Source organism: Sycon ciliatum, chromosome 8, assembly GCF_964019385.1.
Source record: "Sycon ciliatum chromosome 8, ocSycCili1.1, whole genome shotgun sequence".
NCBI lineage: Eukaryota > Metazoa > Porifera > Calcarea > Leucosolenida > Sycettidae > Sycon > Sycon ciliatum.
In genome coordinates this window covers 7,635,233-7,650,312 of record NC_088650.1, presented here as the reverse complement: position 1 = coordinate 7,650,312, position 15,080 = coordinate 7,635,233, and the positions used below count along the sequence as shown (strand labels likewise).

General features: G+C 47.6%; 1 long non-coding RNA gene across 3 annotated transcripts; it reads left to right on the top strand.

The window, feature by feature from the left end:
- Positions 1-102: 102 nt before the first annotated feature.
- On the top strand, positions 103-14,568 carry LOC135823139 (uncharacterized). Of its 3 annotated transcripts, XR_010554618.1 has the most exons (6): positions 103-559; positions 1,519-1,720; positions 3,174-3,280; positions 8,097-8,156; positions 11,847-11,962; positions 13,640-14,568. It is a non-coding gene; the product is annotated as an uncharacterized LOC135823139 (long non-coding RNA). The 3 variants fall into 3 exon arrangements; XR_010554616.1 differs by lacking the exon at positions 103-559 and having other exon boundaries at positions 1,229-1,720; XR_010554617.1 differs by lacking the exons at positions 103-559; positions 8,097-8,156 and having other exon boundaries at positions 1,229-1,720.
- The last annotated feature ends 512 nt before the right edge of the window (positions 14,569-15,080 follow it).

Below are 15,080 nucleotides of genomic sequence, written 5' to 3'. Positions count from 1 at the left end.
AATCAATTTCTCCACGAACAATGGGTGACCTCTCAGCAGCAGCATGCAGCAGCGGGCTGTGTCAATCTTCCGAATGCGTGTTTTCAGGGACCCAGACCATCTATCATCATGCTACTGTTCTCTCACTTCATCATGTGTGACCAGTTCTACTTCGAGGTCATTTCAACCAACCTCGTGTACTGTGGCAGACCCCCACCACATGCGACATACACTATAATCTATGCATCCGCTGCTGTTTGACGTCTTTCAAAATTCGAAACTCCATAATGGCATAAATGCTCCCTGCCGCCACAATGCCTCGGACACAGTTGGCCGAATTCGCGAAGTGTGCGATCGCGAGATTGGTCCTTATTTTCACGTGATCATTGCGAGAGCCTACATGTGGACTTGCTTGTGGCTTTGCGTTCATGACACTGATAAGCTGCTATGGAGAACATGCACATTGCCCGTCAATCCTATTTTGGACTGCTCGACCCCTGCGCCAAACGCCCGCTGTGGCCATTTGTTCGATAGTCTTTGGTCCTGACATGGCAGCCAGAACGACAATGGCGTAAACACGGTAAGATTTCTGCTTGTTTATCCTCTACTCGCTCTAGAGCTCAGTGAAGCCTGCTTGCGGGGGTGCCTGTTTGACAGATCCAGGCAAGACATCTTATCTCGCAGAATCGCCTTGTCACAGCGCGACGAATGGATCCGCCACTTTCTCACCTACTCTTCCTTAGCCATAACTGGATTTCACCTACAGGTGGTCGATTTGTGTCAAGGAAAAACCCGTCCGTACACTCAGGTCACATGCTGTAGTCGTATTGTGGGCAATATCGCGTTGAAAATTGATTGCCCAAGACCGAGACAATATGTTCTCTAGTCAAAGAACAGATGTGTATTGCCGTAACCTGCGCAGAAGACCATAATCATTGCATGGCACAACGGCTTTTTGCCGATCACGCGACGGGCATTTGTAGCGCAACTTCCCCACAAACTTGATTTTCAAGAGCTGCCAAGAGCGCATGGCGAAACCCATCGTGTTGCATCAAATGATCATCAAGTCCTGGGGTCGATCCTGGGAAGGAGTGGCACCTGAGGTCGTAGCGAAACCGCCGAAAGTAGAACAATCGCGCCTCGCGCGGTACACGGGAACCCTGCTGGGACGTGACTGCACTGGCGAAACGTGATCCAGTGTGTATTGAATTTTCTTTGTTGGTGTGATCTTATGTAACTAATATTGTTGCAACGATCGGAGCGTTTCCTGTGTGAGAATCGACTCGTTCACGCTTCTGCATAGGGTTCATTTCAAGAGGCCTTTCGCCCTCCATACACGACTATAGTATAAGCGCCCGACGCATTTGGTGTGCTCTTCTTCCAACCGCTATCAGCCGCAGTGCTTTAGGTCGATAGTATACCTTGTGGCAAAAAAGACTTGCAAGAGCCTGTCAGCGATAGTCTTGTGAATTTCGGCTTGGGCTGTGCCGTTCGCCTATTGTAAAATGCCTTTTGTGGATCGTGTCCTGCTTCGTTTAGGCAAGGAATGCCGCGCCAAGAATGTCAGACTAGACAAACGCCAATAACCCTACGTGCAGAGTGGACGAGTACGACTTTGCAGTGTTCAACGAATCAACGTTTGCGTGCGGAGAAGACTAGGTGATTCAGCAACGTGAGCGGCTTCCAATCCCTAGCCTGGTAAATCGAGGCTAGTACGGGTTCAGCCGTGGCGAAGAAAACGGTAAGGTGATGCTGGCCTTGAGAAGACTGTAAAGGACTCCAGCAACGATTCGTCTATTGTTTCTAGTGGTACAGGGAGTGGGTAAACAAAAAATGAAATTGTCCCCAACGAGCGTGACATAGTATCGTCTAATGGACGCCCAAAACCGTTCAGCGTTCCTGAAATAGACCGTGAGGGCTGCCAATGCGCTTAGCGCTGCCCGTAACTGCGCCATAGGACATGATCATTGGTGCACAGTCATCGTGTACATGATGTACACGTACCTTGTTCTGAAAATGGCTGACGGATCCTCCTTGAGTTCATACTGCCCCGTGACAGCACCGAGCTGAGCGGAGAAAACATTGTTGCACCCCAGAATTGTCCTGCCATCCAGCTCAGCGGGGGTCCGTTAGGGCCTGTTGCCATATGCAGCACTATCAAATTAATAATTCACTATCGTGCCCGATATGATTGCGTAGCGGAGTCACCGGAGATTCACCACAGTCTTTGGGACGATTTTCGGAATTTTTCCAAATGTTACACTAATTGCCATGGATCATGTAGTGAGTGTGGCTATCTAAGCCTAATCTGCACTGTCATGATTAATTTTGCATCGTTTAAGCCCTTCAGACTATAACGACAAAGGAGTGAGCCATACACGAAGGAATGCAACGACAAATGGGAGGAATTGCACAGGAAATTGTCTGTTATCTTCTAACCCAACATCATTTTTGTAAAATCTAGAATAAAAACATTTTTTTAGGATTCATGACTTACCACAACCCCGACCCTCATCAAACCTGTATGACTCCTGATCACCATAGATAACAATGTGCGGTGGTTGACTCGTGGCTATCACTATCAGCATCAGAGCCGATGCAGGTACGCCAGTGAATGAATGCGGGCTTCTCCAGGGCAGTGGTTAAATCAACCTGTTCCTGGTAGAAGTTCATAATTGTTGCAGTGTACTACTAGCATCAGTCACACAGCAAGCAATGACTGGTACTACTACTAGTACTAGTGTGTGTTGACTGGTAATGCTTATGAATTAGTTAGCATCGCAGGGGAACTGGCTCAGTAGCTGTTGGTAAGCAGCAGCGCCAGCAGACGCATAGTGCCAGTGGATGGCAGCTTCAGGGTCAGGTCTTTGGACAGCAGCAGAACAGTGAATGTCATTTTGCATCTGCAGTTGTCAGGTATCTGACCTTCCATGAATTGCTTTGGACAGGCGTGCTACCTCTATCTACTCATGTGAGAACATGATCTTGCAGCAGCACTAACTTCCTGATCACAGGGCTGTGATTGCATGGCACCATGCTGTCTCTGGCTGAGCAACAATTATTATTGTGGCGCGATGTGCTGTCAGGCCGAAGCCAATGATGTCATTGGCCTGGTTAGGAGCCTGTCTAGTAAGCGCACGCGTTCGCAACCGAATTCTCCTGTCCCGTCTTCTCACTTGCTGTCTGCTGCCCAGTGCTATCGGCATGGTTCGAGATGGAGCTGTGGCAAGCCAATGACCTCAGGTGATGCACTTCGGCTGCTGACAGCTGCCAGGAAACCCAAGGAGGATTAGACCAAAAGGTGAGTGTGTCGATGTTGGTGGTCTTCGTCCGAAATGCAGCACTGTTGGAGGAAAGATTGCTTGTGAGCAGCCTGCACTTGTCTGCTTCGTTGTCTTCCAAGGTACCCTTGAGCTACCACTGTGACCACAGAGCTATTGTTCTTACGTTCCCTATAAGATGAGAAGGTAGTAGTGCAGGGTCATTTATGGAGGTGGCCTGCTGGGGTTGGCATTGAATGAGGGCAGAGACAAATTAGAGCCAAACTTGGGTTTGGCTGCTTATTGTGGAGCCAGCATGCCCACTTTGCCTGTTATGGATGTGCTCAACATGCGGTTGACCCTGTGCCTTGCGGCATACGACGTTGGGGCCTCGAGACGTTGTGTTGTGGACTGTTGTAGCGTAAACGAATGGACCTGGGGAGCAGTCACGCAAAGGAAGTAACAAAGGGATGCTTGTGTTGCAACACTTGAACGGAGGTAAACAAGACGATTGTTTGCAGCTTGGGGAGAGAATGCCCCCATTCCACTAAACAAAAGAAGGAGTCCATGTTGGAACCACGGTATACTGCGGCTGTTTGCCCATTGCATGGGACTCCGTAATCTTGGTGCTCAAGGGCAAGCACACCAACACAAGCCTTCTGTCAAAAGCACGATACTCTTGAGAATTACATGTCCAGCAGCCCACATCTTCACTCCCACTGGCCAGAGGCCGTGAAAATTTAATGCATCCATTTGGAATCACAAGTCTTGAAGTGGTGCGTCCTTTGTTGGAAGTGTGGCTGTATTCAGGATCCCGTGAAAGCCGTGATCGGATGCATCTTGTGGGCGCAATATGGCATACTAGTACCTAGAACACACACACACACACCCGGCTCCACTGCATTCATCTGGGGCGCTCAACATAGCATGAGCTCCCCTGCGAATACCGTGGGATGGAATTAGAATCATCATGTGACCGGGCCTCCATATTCTTGTGGAGGGAAAGCATCAGTTACATCAGCTTCCAGGTGTAGTATTACATACAATGAAGCCTGACTGCTCAAGGGATCTTCAAATGTGGTCTCTGTTACCAGGTAGCCTCCTTATCCTGGGTCATTTGGCTGGAGATAGCGTCCCTTGGTCCTGGTTGGAGTGGTCGTTTGTGACAGGTGGTCGCCTTGGCAGGTTTTACTGTTGTTACTGTATGCAAATACCATCATGTCCTTCAAGTACATTTAGTGCCGATCAGATTTTAAGGACATCCACAGATTTCACCACGATTGGTCAGGGGTAGTTTACAATCGGCTATGGGATGTTTTGCGAGCTAAATAGGCCAAAATGGAACAAAAGACAAGCTGCAGCTGGAAAGTGGAATTCTTGTATGACCATCCTCGCACATCATCTGTACGCAGAGTGGCATTTCATTACAGTTGACACAGTCACAATACAATTACAATGTACAATGCACATCCAGCATGGGCTGGTTTTATTATGGCTACTGGTTCTCATTTCACGCAACCCGTGCATGCCAGCAGCACATAAAGTGATGCTCAGGTAGAGACGCCATGACCTGCTTCATCCGTGAAAGGTTGGATGATGATCAGATCTCGTCTGCCATCCAGGTATTATACCAATTGAAGCTGTCAGCTGCAGGCTTCGACTTGTACAATAGAGAGGGGAATTCTCAAGTACAGTGTAATGCGCAATAAGACTGTAGTGCTTCTAAAAGAAATATTTCCAGCATGAGCCCCAAGGCAGAGCTACTTGCCCCCAGTTCACACTCCTTGGAATTAGGTACTCTGCTGCGCGGGGGGGGGGGGTACCCAGAACCTGTCCAAGCATTCTGTGTCAGTGTTAGCCTGCACTGTGTTCTACATGATGCGACTTTCCAGCTCTCTTGACGGCAAGTAATTGCTGCAGGAGTCAATAAGGTCTTCCTTCAGAAAGAAGTGTATGTTTGGTGTAATCCTTTGAGTGATATTCATCTTCAGAATTCACCAACAATGCCAATTAGAAAGACTGTTTCCTCTATTAAATTATTGCACAATACCGCGACAATAGGGTTCCATTGTTGTTTTAAAGTCAAAGGGAGTGCCTTCGCCCTCCTGTGGTAGCCTTAACGGCGCCCTTGCATTTAACATTCCGTAATCTGGTGGTTAAACGGTTCTGTTTGACGAGAAGGTGCCATGGTGCAAGTAGTCTGTTGAACTCGGATTTTGATGACGGGCATGCATGTACACCATCATTACTATGACGTCATGGGTGCATGAGATTTGCTTTGTCGCACACATGCCATGATCAAACCGAGCCAGCCATTATGCGGTCATCACTCGGCATACATCAGACTGGTGGTATGATAAAGGAGGCACTGGTTAAAACTTGCCAGTCTGATGCCACTCCCTGTGTTCAAAGTGGCATTATTTCGTGCAGTATGTTGGCGCCTTTGTAGAGGATTAACCACAATCTGACTGGTGACACTGAAGCATGTGGATAGCAGGGTAGAGTGGAGGTGCTTGCAGTACACAAGGGGGTGGCACAGGGTAGGACGCCACAATATGTGTCTGGAAGGTGGTTGAAAACAGATCGCGCTGTTCTCCAAAGTCACGTTACAACTTGCAAGCGATATCGAAGCGACGCCATGGAGCCGAGAATCTGTCTGATGTTGGGTATGTTGCATGGGTGTGCTGTAATATTGAAGTTTAAACTACAGTCAGATTGATCTCCGTTCATGGCAACCAAACAATGCATGGGAAACTGGTTACAAACCTGCTGACCCCCAAGCTGCAGAGAGTGCTCAATGTCATAGACGGTGCTTACAGACTAGAACATAGAATACTCAGCGGAGCACGTTCAGGTTTTTTGCAACTCCGAGTTTTACGCCGCAAGGCAATCAACAGACAACTGATACTGGGGTTCAACCCAACAGTACGCAAATCAACACGTAGGGCCACAGGCATCTAGAGCTAGTTGAAGATGGGTGTTAAGTCTGGTAGCGTCAGGCTGTGAAAGAAAGCGCGGGCAGACCTGGCACTAGGAGAGACAGTGGGCATCGGGCGGGTAGAGGTGTGGGGATGATGGTGAGCAGCGTGCGGGTATGAGCGTTATGCCGGAGGTCTGGTTATAAATGAGGCAGGTAGTCGTTCTCCTTTTAGCTGGTCTGGGACTGTGAAAAAGCCCGGTGCAGTCACGGTTTGGGAGGGCGATGCATCAAGCAGTTTGCAATTGTATGCAGCATTTTGGGCGTTCAACTTTCTTCGTACACATGACGTTCCCTTTCATCCGGGTTTGGATTTCGAGAGGACGATAGATGATGGGTGAACGTCCGGAGAAAGGCATCCACTGGCCAAAGTCTTGGTTGTAAGGTTCAGTGCTGCAAGTGCAGATAGGTTGAATTTGAAGCAGTTATGCTGGTACTGATTCACCAATCACCTCCATTGCCATGGAAACACTCGGTATTCGCCGAGCCTCTCATGCTGCCCAATCTAAATATCATCGTCGTGGAAATTCAAAGTTGCTTGTCGGCTTTCTCAGCTTTTGAGCCATGGTCTCTTCCAGAATGTGACGATTTGACAGCCATTGTCTTAGTATTTGCTTCCGGTTACATTGCTGATTGGTATAGCGCCTCGAGGATCCCATCCCAACTTGGGATCTGTCTCTGGCGATACCAAAAAAAGTTTTGCCCTGCCAGCAAAAGCTATTATCGGAGACACGTATAATTGGTGTTAAGCGCTCTGGAGTCAGTCACTGACTGCGTGACAGTTAGGGAGAGCCATGTTGCTGGGAAACAATGGATGGCCAATGTCATGTCCAGATTTCTTGGCCATCCACTTTGCCACTGTGACCATGGTGCATTGCAGGATCTGCCATTGAGATATTAATCAGTGGCGACACCTTGCTCAAGCACACAGTCATGTATCTGTCCTTGTCACAGAATTGCTCCTACATAACCCAGCCGGCATTTGCATACTTCAAAACAAACTTCACCTATAGGAAACTGCACAACTTTGCCTCTGGATATGGGTTTCTGGTCGAATAGCGCTATTGCAGAGTTCCTCACACTTCCACTGCGGCACCTTTGAGAAAGAGAGTGCCGAAGCATTCCAATCAACTACCTAAGATGCAGAACTGGACGATGGCATGGCCTTTTGTGAAGAGCTTTAAAAATCACATTCCTTGGTAAGCAGATGGGTCCTCCCCAATGGGGCACAAAGTTTGCAGAATGTTGACCTGTAATAGATGTGTGTGTGTGTGTATGTGTGTATGTGTGTGTGTGTGTGTGTGTGTGTGTGTGTGTGTGTGTGTGTGTGTGTGTGTGTGTCGGTATGTATGTGCATGTGTGTCAGTGTCGGTGTGTATGTGTGTGCATTTTAAAATGTAATTGGCGTATGTTGTGGGTGGCTGTCCCAGACGCAAATGGTTTTGTGACTGTGCTTCTTCAAACAGCATGCTGAGGTGAAGTGGATTCAGCACTCCCATCAGATATCTGAACAGTCACCTTTGTGCAGCCTGTCAATGTCACAGTACGCTTGCACTGTCTATTTTCATAGTAGACAAATTTTAGTTCTGATTCTGTAGAGCAAAATGTGTGTTTACGCTAAAAACTTTTCTTCAAAACAAGAATTCTATTTATTTGCACGAGCATCTTGAAATACAACTAACAAGATCTCATCTCCTTTATACAGGCACTGCTTGTAAGCTTGCCATGTGAGCCTTGCTGCTATGTACTGCATCTGTCACCTTGGCTTTATCAGGATTGTGTCAGTCAATGGTAACATGGATGCAGTACCAGCTTTACTTACTAAATATGTTACCTTTTTGACTTGAGACTCTGGCTAAATTTCTTGTGACAAAACCTAGCTCGTGTGGAAGTCGGCAAAACGTTTCAACCGGCACCGCAATAAATCCCCGCGTTACTGTGTAAGTACAAATTTTCGTTCACGAAATCTTTCATTAGATCACTCCACCAGCAGCCTTGTTACTTACTAAATTTCGTTTCTGGTCGAGGTCTGTCACCCCGAACGTTAAGAAAAAAAACTTCAGTTTGGTACAAACTTTAGCTATTTCGTGCCCCCTAACGAATATAGCGGAAGTTAATTCCAAACGAAAATTTGTACTTACAGTCAACTTCGCTTATAACGACACTCGGCGGGGCATCAAAAAGGTGTCCTTATTCGCGAAGTGTCGTTATACCCGAAGTCTCATTACATGTATTACAGTGGGATGGGACTTTGCTGTGGGCATGGAAATTCTGTCGTTATTCGCGAATTGTCGTTCTATCCGCAGTCGTTATTAGCGAAGTTCACTGTATACAGTACTCTGTCCTGAAAAGTCGTGAAAACCGCGCACCCCCCGTTTCTGACTTAGCTGTAAAACAGTACAGCTATGTATTGCGATCGAAGACCTGTCCCCGGGGAAAATTGCGGAAAAAAATCGCAAAAAACGCGGGGAAAAATGCGGCATAATATGGCATAATTTGCGGTGAATTTGCAGTAAATATGCGGTAAATATGCGGTGAATGCGGCAATTTTCAGTGAGTATGTAGTGAAATCAATCAGTTACAAGTCTCTGGTGTATAAAGCACCCATTATTTGAGTAAAAAGCCGCCACGATGAGACGTTGCTGACCGAAAAGTGCACTGTGTGTACGTGTAGTGCAACAAAAAGTTCAAAAAACGCGGGAAAATCGCGGAAAACGCGGTCTTTTAAAAATCGCAAAAAACGCGGAAAAAAACGTGGCCGCGGAATCGCAATTTTCCCCGGGGACAGGAAGACGCATGGTGGTGTCCATGGCAGCTGTTTGAAAATATCTCCTGTTGGGCCATACAGAGTGTCACCTTGTGTTGTTATCAAATAGAGAAATACCTATGGGCTCTTTTGTTTTCTTTGATCCAAGTGGCTTTCTGATATTATGTAGACCCAAACATGATAATCCTACGGCCCGCGGAATAACTTATTCCATTTTTGGAGCCTCAAAGCTGACTAGAAATTGTGTGGGAATGAAAAGGAAAAATTGCCTGAAGAAAGAAATTGGTACCATCGCCAGAACTCGAACTGGGGACCTTCGCTATAGGCCAGCCATGCTCTATGGTCTACCACTAAGCTATGGTGTACTGCAGTCACTGAGTTAACATCCCAGCAGAGACTTGTAAGCTCACACTTTGGGTACATAGGCGGGTGTGCTGCGCCAATGAGTCCACAAAGGATGAAACGGGTCTGTCCGCAGATTGAGTAGGCTGGTGTGATGTAGTCCTGACTGTACCCAAACACTTCACACGCAATCTTGTAAGCGAGAGAGCCGAACTGCATCAACTATATTCTTTTGGCGCACAGAGCACTGGCGGTTTGTACATGGGGTTACCCGGTAGTAGTCTACCAGAGAATGTAGTCACGCTTTCTGTGAAACTGCATTGACTGGTGTAATGTAGTCATCACTTCACTTACACACCGGCTTCACACACAATAGTGTACACGAGGGAGCCAAAATGCATCAAATATTCACATTTCGAGGGAATTGAAAGGGAACCGTTCTGAAGAAAAGCTTTAGTAAACAGCGAGACCGTAGAACACTTTCTTCAGACATTGAAACTCGGGCGTCCCATGCAAGCAACAAGTATCAATTTTGTGTCAACGCATGCCAAAGAGCAACCTAGAATTCAAAACAATCCCTTCTGTGAAAGTCGTTTTTCACCTCCCAACTGATGACCTAAGTTAAAAGCGCCATTTCGTTCTTATAAAAGCACGGATGACCGCCATTGGCCCATATGTTGTAGTCTTTTGGACGCTGAGTCGACTGGTTTTGGTCCGAAAAGGCTGCGATGCAGCGTTCCTCCTTTATTCCCAATCGAACATGGTTGAAGAAGCGGTCACGTGCTCCTGCGTACACCAGTCACCTGGTCACCGTGCCTGCAGGGTACAACTTACTAGCCTGTTTGACCTTTTTTGGGTGCAGTCCTGTCACTCGAGTTGAACTCGAGTTGAACCTTGGTGTGAAAGTTGTCGCCTGCTGGCGCGGTGACCAGGTGATTTGGGCACCCAGGAGCACGTGACCGCTTGTTCAACCATTCGCGGTCATCCGTGCTTTTATAAGAACGAAATGGCGCTTTTAGTGACATTTTGCATACAAATCCCCATCTAGTAGGGCGCAGTCACCCAGTTTCGGTGGAAGTGCGCGAGTTCGATTGGGATTCAAGTAGGAAGGGAGCGTCGCAGCTTCCTCGGACCAAGACCATTCGACTCAGCACCCCGAAGACTACAACTGGTGAAAATTTGATTTTAGGGTATACTTCCCCTTTAATCCGCCCAACCTGTTGACCACTTTGCTGAAACAACTGCCTCTGTTACAAGTTTGTTCACTTCTTGATGGCTGGCTTTTCTTGAAGAAGGCATTGTTATCATTGACAGAGTTGGTATAATTGCATGCACCTGGCAAATCCGTGTATGGTGGTAGGCCTGCCGCAGGGTCGGCGCTTGTGACAGGCTAGCGTGTACACGACAAACGCAATGGTCACCGTCTGCGTCAACACCTCCGCCTTCAGGCTCTGCATTCCGTTTGCTGCATTCCTGAACGAATCATGACGTTCCTGACAGATGTTTGCGACCAGTACAAGATGCTCTCGGTGTCACCTAGCACCTCCCAGGGAGGCTGCGCAAGTGAACATGATGAAAGGCATCTGCTTATCATAGTGGAACTGATGAATACCGCATACGCATAAGCCAATCACTGAGCATAGGCTCGTTTTGGAGATGTGGCTGCAGAGTAACCCTTTCCAGTGATCATTAGCATCTTCCTAGTGCAGTCTCTGTCTTTCCACCAAACCATTTTAATGCATTGAGAACCATTGGAAGCAAGCCTTTAAGCCAGTATCATCCCTTTGACAATACTGCGGGTGCGTGATTGCTCCAGCATCATAGAGCAGCTCGTTCGACAGCGTAAAGGCCCTTGGCACTTCTGCTTGCATCTGTGTAATATTGTGGCTTCACTTTGAGTTGATGAGCTGTCGAGCGGCGCAGCTGAACCTGCTGATGTTAGCCCAATAGATATCAGTTTGAAATGCTTTCACTCCTTCAAGGTTCAGCGTGGACTCTTCACAGTTGGGACCTTTCCACGAGCACCTTGCAGGTTGTAATGACCTTTTCATGACTTCTTCCATTGCAGGACAGATTTTGTCAGGTCTCTGAAAGCTTTCCATGCCTTTATATTAAAAGTATGACGGAAATCGCTACAACTTCTTTTTCTTTTGAACGAATAATTTCTATGGCACATCGATTATAAGTTAAGGGACAGCCAGGGCTTCTAGGTCGTTAACAAGTGGCATGGTGTGGGTGAACTCACTGCAAGTGACTCACAGCCACAACTTGCGTTCAATGAGATCCATGCAGGAGATCTCCGGCCACATCTTTATTTGTAGAGTATTAGATCAAATGAATATGGCTCCTGCAGATTTCCATTGACAATGCTACCCTTGTGTTGGTGGCAAGTTACTGCTACCAATACTGATAGCAAACGTAAGACAATAAAGACAATATCTACTGAAAACTCACCTTCTACTGTTGCCCTCTAACTCTTCCCGCTTGCAAAGTCGGATTGATCTCCTTCTCTGATCTGCAGGTTTATGGCGGCTCTGCTCGACCTGAAGTTACGGTCCCAGCATTCAGCCCAACTGACGAAGCAACCGTCTGCTTGGTTGCAGTGACCTTGTTGTGTCGACTCTGCAAGATGCACTGGTGGGTAGAACACTGGCCAACGTGATACCAGTTGCTAGAACATAATATCCACGTGAGCGTTACCCGTAAGGCAATTAAAATTTAAAACTCACCTCATTTAGCAGCTGCCGACGCGTGTTGTGGTGCGGATAGTCCACGCTTGGCCAAGGACAGACATGTTACGATGCCACTGACAGCCAGCCTGTCACGGTTGCAAGCGTGATACGATCAGGCCAGTGCACATGGCACACAAACGTGCTGACAGTCTGACACGGCAGTGCATGTCGTAAGACAACTGATCCCATCGGACAGCGTGTGCATGCATGCATGCATACCTGGGCGTGTGGCCTGTGCTGCATACCGCTGTCATCTGCAGTGTTACAGTCAGCAGCCTGTGTGCCAGTGCGGTCTGCAGCGTGATCACAATCTTGTAACTGAGCCCATCAAACCTGCCTATGTGGTCATCGCCCATGGCAGTGTTCTCTGCTGGTGATCGCTGTTGTAAGGAGTATCTCCAGCCGTGCGAGCGCTCATGAACAATGTTCTTAGTGCTGAGCATTCAGCGGGCATGGTCCATAACGCCATGCCCGGCATGGGGTCTTGCATGTTGGGAGTTATCGAAAGTGTTGCATGTACAGCACAAGAACACCAGCAGTAGGCAGAGACACCTGATTGTGATTTGAGTTTAAAGCATTCTATTCACAGTAGTAACACGTGGGAGGTGACGGCAAAAAAACTCGCAAGCCAGAAGTCTAGCCCGATAATTCTACACTGTGCAGCAATGGGTCTTGTTCCGATGGCGTACAGTCAAGGCGTTACTCGGGCCAGACCATACGCACATATACACAGCAGCGCTGCCGCCTCACGTTCTGCCTGTCATGCTGCGTAAAAATGCTTGTCAACAGTATGTGAGGTCCGGCTGGGTGTTTCTGACGGCCCACACGCGGATCGAACATGCGTCTGTTTATGTAAACAAGAGCGGGGGGTCGTCCCGAGTTAAGTCACAGCATTGGCAAACCAAATAATTGCAGTGATACACCCTGAGCATGCAACTGTGTGTGATGTGACCTCAAATGTCTACATACTCCCAGTCGGTGCAGCGTGCAGACTGGAGCAAGCTGTTTGTTGTTGTAACTCTGCCCGTCATGCATGAAAAGGCACTCATCAGGCAACAACAATAACTCGCTCTTAGACGGCTTGACAGCTGAAGTGTAATCATCGTTCAAAGTCTAGTGATCCCGGCTTGCAAGCTAAGCTTAGATATGGACGTCACGGGACCTAGAATGTTCCGCCACCCATTCGCAATGTAGCTCGGCCTCCGAGTTTCTTCTGCAACTATAAATGGAATGATTTGGATGAACGGCATGAAATGCTGTCGGAAACTGTCTTCTCTTTTTTTGCTCGTCTAGTCGTATCTTGTCTTCCCTTTCCTTCCCTTCCATTCTGTTTGTTCTTCTCCCTCCTCTCTTTTATCTTGTCTGTCTTCTATTCTCAATGTGCGTCACTCTCATGCAACAAGAATGCACCAATGTTACAATGCAGAGGAAGATTACTTTACTTGGTTTTCTAATGTGTGTGTGTGTGTGCATGTGTGTGTGTGTGTGTGTGTGTGTGTGTGTGTGTGTGTGTGTGTGTGTGTGTGTGTGTGTGTGTGTGTGTGTGTACATGGTGTGTGTGTTTCTGTCTTTGTATTATCAGTCCCATTCAGGGTGCACATGGACATTGCTGCCTGGTCCTGAAGGTGTACACAGCGGACTGACAACTCATCGGATAACGTCATGATAAGCCATCAGATGTGTATGTGTGTGTGTGTGTGTGTGTGTGTGTGTACATGGGTGCGTGTGAATGAAAGATAGGGACTCACTGTCCAGAAAAAGCCACTTCAATCAGCTGTGTGGTGAAGACCAGGCTATAATTTGTGGTGGCCAATTCATCAGCCTAGCAAGTTGTTGAGTACTGTAATCCCAGCACATGTTCATCTTGCTACGTCTAACATAGCTGTTCGCTATCATCACTTCCACGATGGGAATGTCTGAGTCTGAGTGTGCGTGCGTATGGGTGCGTGTTCGAATACATTGCTGGTGCTACCAACACAGTAATATACCGGTATGCATTGTTTGTGATCAGTCTGTAGCTGGATTGAAGAATGCTCATGCACGGTGTGATCAAGGCAAGGCTCTAACCAGCCAGCACCTGCAATCACAGCACAGTCTACTCTAGCATGGGAATAGCCTATGAGTACTGAGCTCTGAGCTTGGGAGATTTCCTCCTTTTCAAAGTTAGAACGGCTGCATTGTAAGTTGCTAGGATTGGAATCTTTTTCTTCCTCTTTTCATTCTAATGTGTACTCAGTCTCGTACTTTTCCGGCTTTTTTCCATTGTTTGCTAGCAAGACCAATGCCAACTGATGTATGTACACAGCGCTCTAACGTTATACTTGCTATCATGATTATCATTAGCCCTAATTATCCAGGCATGCACCAGACTCTAACGGCTCTTTCCATCTACACACACACACACGCACACACAGTCACGTATGTCTGCACAAGCGAGGATGCTGTGTCCACGCTAGGCAAGCAGACAGTGTCATTCAAGTACATGTTGTACACGCTGAGTCCAAAGGAAGAAACTGGAACTTTACGGTTTTGGGGGGGGGGGGGGTGCGGGTATTATATGCCGCATGCAGGCGTCTTTCTCACTCATGAAAGCCAGTACTGTACCAGGGAGTTAAATTAAAATACCTCCACACAAAAAAAAAAAAAATTTCACGGTTCGCGTGAGACTCGGCCAAAGGCCCAGTTTTCCGCATCCGCAGGAACGCCACCACCCTCTTGGATCAAGGCGCAGATGCAGCTCCTAAGCGGTGGGAGGTGAGTAGATCAGACCCACCACAAAGTGGTCAAAGACCGAAATCCCATTCACTGCATCCACACAACCATAGATCATTTCATGGGCGCTTGTTGTAACATTGCAGCTGCTGAAGTCCGTCTGAGACCATGGTGTCTACGCTCTTTTGATGTCCGCTCATTCATCATGGATATGACTGTGTTTTCCGGGGGATTAAAATATTTGCCGGGGAACACGCAGAGTAGTGTGTATTATGTACTTCTCAACTGTTACTTGCCAGAGTCGTCTTCAA